Source organism: Petaurus breviceps, unplaced genomic scaffold (assembly GCF_028583685.1).
Source record: "Petaurus breviceps papuanus isolate PSGF00001 unplaced genomic scaffold, PetGlider_PUasm1.0 108, whole genome shotgun sequence".
In the NCBI taxonomy this organism is placed as follows: Eukaryota; Metazoa; Chordata; class Mammalia; order Diprotodontia; family Petauridae; genus Petaurus; species Petaurus breviceps.
In genome coordinates this window covers 2,721,812-2,726,134 of record NW_027185593.1, presented here as the reverse complement: position 1 = coordinate 2,726,134, position 4,323 = coordinate 2,721,812, and positions in this window count along the sequence as shown.

Sequence of the window (4,323 nt, the reverse complement as noted above, 5' to 3'; positions counted from 1 at the left end):
AATACATTTGATATTTGGCAGTGAGATATGCTTGAAAACTACATGGTTTAGAAAACTGGAGTTTAAATCTGGTCTTAGAAATTTATTAGCTTTGTGATCTTTATCAGGTCACTTCACCTGTTCACCTTACTTTCCTCATGTGTAAAATGGGATAATGATGGCACCTATCTACCTGGGTTGTTATGAGGATCAAGGAATGGAATAATTGTGAAGTGTTTAACACAGTGCTTGGCATATTGTAAGCACTATGTAAATATTAACTATTATTACTTTTGATTGAATGTAATTACTCCATACTGGATTACTCTATGCTGGCTTTTAAATGTGATATAGAATGCCAAAAGTGGTAAGAAGAATGATATTCTATGTAAGATAATTTGGAAATGTATTTGTCTGAGTGGCAATACATTTTGTTTCATGGTTTTTTTGTTGTTGTTTGGTTGGGTTTTTTTTTTTTTTTTTTGCCTTTTGGAGGGCAATTGGGGTCAAGTAACTTGCCCAAGATTACACGGCTAGTTTTTTTGTGTGGGTGTTAAGTGTCTGAGGCCAGAACTGAATTTGAGTCCACCTGACTCCGGGGCTGTCATTCTACTCACTGCCCCACCCAGACACCCCCTCATGTTTTTTTAAATTAAATTTTATTTGTTTTTCATTTACATCATTCATTTCTACAAGATTTTGAGTTACAAATTTTCTCCCCATCTTTCCCCTCCCCACCACCTCAAAACCATGATCTCTCTGTATAACCCCTCCCCCAATCTGCTCTCTCTTATATCCTCCCCCATCCCCCTTCCGACTTTCTGAAAGAGCAAGATGGATCTCCATACCCCAGTGCCTATATATCTTATTTCCCAGTTGCATGTAAATAATAATAATAATGATAATTTTTTAAACATTTGATTTTAAAACTTTGAATTCTAGATTCTTTCTCATCACCCACCCTTACTGGGAAGATAAGTAATTCAATATAGGCTGTACATGTGTAGTTATACAAAACATTTCCATAGTGGATATATTGTGAAAGACTGACTGTATCTCCCTCTGTCCTATCCTGCCCCCCACTTGTTCTATTCTCTACTTTGACCTTGTTTCTTTTCAAAAGTGTGTGCTTCTAACTACTCTCCCCCTAACCTGCTCTCCCCTCCATCATTCCCCCTCTCATCCCCTTCCCTCCTACTCTCCTGTAGGGCATGATACCCAATTTAGTGTGTATATCATTCCCTCCCTAAGCCAAATTCAATGAAAGTAAGGTTGACCAATTCCCTTTTGCCTTCCTGTTCTTTCCCTCCATTGTAACAGTTATCCCTTGCCTCTTCTATATAAGATAATTTACCCCATTCTGTCTCTCCCCATCTCCTCTCATTATATTCCTCTCTCACCTCTCAATTTCACCTTTTAAATATCATCCCTTCCTATTCAATTGATCCTGTGCCCTCTGTCTATGTATACCTGTATACATATATACACATAATCACATATGTATTCATACATACATATACCCTCCTATATAGATATATATGTATGTATACATATATATATATATATATATATATACATTTATATTCCCTTCAACTATCTTCATACTGAGAAAAGTTTCATAAGTTATAATTATCGTTCTTCCATGTAGGTATGTAAATAGTTCAACTTTGATAAGTTCCTTATGATTTCTTTTCCCTGTTTACCTTCTCATGCTTCTCTTGCTTCTTGTATATGAAGGTCAAATTTTCTATTCAATTCTGGTTTTTTCATCAAGAATGCTTGAAAGTCCTCTATTTCATTGAATGACCATATTTTCACCTGAAACATTATACTCAGTTTTGCTGGGTAGGTGATTCTTGGTTTTAATCCTAGCTCCTTTGACCTTCAGAATATCATATTCCAAGCCCTTCAATCCCTCAGTGTAGAAGCTGCTAGATTCTGTGTTATCCTGATTGTGTTTCCACAATATTCAAATTGTTTCTTCTTGGGGCTGCTTGTAATATTTTCTCCTTAATCTGGGAACTCTGGAACCTGGCTATAATAATCCTAGGAGTTTTCTTTTTGGGATCTTTTTCAAGAGGTGTTCAGTGAATTCTTTCAATTTCTATTTTGCCCTCTGGTTCTAAAATATCAGGGCAATTTTCCTTGAAAATTTCTTGAAGGGTGATTTCTAGGTTCTTTTTCTGGTCATAGATTTCAGGTAGTCCAATAATTTTTAAATTATCCCTTCTGAATCTATTTTCCAGGTTAGTTGTTTTTCCAATGAGATATTTCACATTGCCTTCTATTTTTTCATTTGTTTGGATCTGTTTAATAGTATCTTGATTTCTCACAAAGTCATTAGCTTCCATTTTCTCCAATCTAATTCTGAAGGAATTATTTTCTTCAGTGAGCTTTTGAGATTCTTTTTCCATCTGGAAAATTTGGCTTTTTAAGGCATTCTTCTCCTCGTTGGCTTTTTGGGCCTCTTTGGCCATTTGAGATAGTCTATTTTTTAAGGTGTTATTTTCTTCAGTCAGGTTGTTGACTCTCTTTTCATGATTTTCTTGCATCATTCTCATTTCTCTTCCCAATTTTTCCTCTACTTCTCTTGCTTGATTTTCAAAATTCTTCTTGAGCTCCTCCATGGCCTGTAACCAATTCATATTTTTCTTGGAAGCTTTTAGTGTAGGAGTTCTGACATTGTTATCTTCCTCCTGTTCCATGCTTTGATCCTTTTTGTCCCCAAAAAAGGAATTTAAAGTTGGATTGCTGTGCTTGCTTTGCTTCCTTTACTTGCTCATGTTGCCACACAATTACTTGACTTTTGAGCTCTTTGTCACAGTAGAACTCTGCTTCCAGAGGGGAGAGCTTTGTCCCAAATTGCTGGGGTTTTCATGGCTGCCAGAGCTATTAGGAGGGAATGATCTCTATAGCCCCCACACACTCTGGCTCACTGTTCACACACCTCAGGACCACCACCCAAGACCACGATCCAGATCCAGGCAGGTTAAAGCAAGAGTAATTATCCTCTGAATATTCACTTGGCCCCCTATGATCTTCAGGCTGGGAGCTCTGAAGTAGCCAGGTGGAGGCACACTGTGGGGGCAGAGGCTGGACCGCACTACACTGAACTTTTACTTTGCCTTTGGCATTTATGGGTTGATATTTCTGGAAACTGCCACAGCTGCTGGTGATCTACTCTCCTGAGGTCCACTCTAGTCACTGATGACCGGGGCCACCCTGGGGCTAAAACCTCAGGCTCAAGCAGGGCTGGTCTCTGCTCCCAGCATGCTGCAATGGATCCTTCTTGCCAGCCTGCCAGGCTGCCTTTAGTAGGAGATTTGTTTCTCTCTGTCACTTGTGGGTTCTGCAGCTTTAAAATTTGTTTATAGTCATATTTTGTAGGTATTTGAGGTAGTTATGGGGGGAGCTCATGGAGTTTTCCTGCTTCTATGCCACCATCTTAGCTCCCTCCTTGTTTCATGTTTTAAATATATAATATCGCATTTCTAAAATTTTTTCTTATATTGTGAAATTTGGGATGTACTATACCAGAAATGCTGCTAGAATTTTTTTCTAGATTATGAATTGAGCTGTTAAAATAACAGTGGTTGAAATATTTTTAAAACTGTTAATCTTTAATTGTTTATACTGATAATATACTGTTGGGAGAAAAAGTAACAAAGGCCTCCTTAAGTTAGTTATCCTTAGCTGTGAGGTTCCTTGACATTTTTTACTTGGGCAAGGTCTTAAGATCTTATCAGTCCTACTTGCTATATATTGTCAAATTCTCAAGTACTGAAGTTACATCTTTGAGCCAACTTCATAACAATAGACCTTAGGTTTAAAAATTTCGTTTTGCCTCAGGGGATAACAAGCAGTAAGAAACTGGAAGTTTGCTGTAGTCAATGGTTTTCTGGGGTTTGGAGTCAACTATCATGCATCTGCTGTATCTGTGAAACTCCAGAATGTAGTTATTCTTATATTATAAATGAAGGGCAAATGAGATGTCCTTATCTGTGCTCATTGTTAACTATTCTTCCAACATGAGAAAAAGTATAATACTAATTATATACTAATAAATACTAATTATCTTAGCTGCTCTTAAGCCAGTAGCCCACCATTCACAAGGAATGCCATGTGCTGCCCAAAGGCAGTGCAGATGAACTGCTTGCCATAAGTGGATATCTGTTCCTAGGAGAAGTTGAGGGGACAACCTTGTGTAGGCAAAGGTAAGACCCTCTTGATTCAGTTTCCCATTGTGCTATTTCCTTTCTACACAGGAAATTCTTCCACCTGGTTAATTTTGAGCCTGGCTATGAAACTGTAATGGGAATGGGAATTTGAAGATCTTCCCTGCCC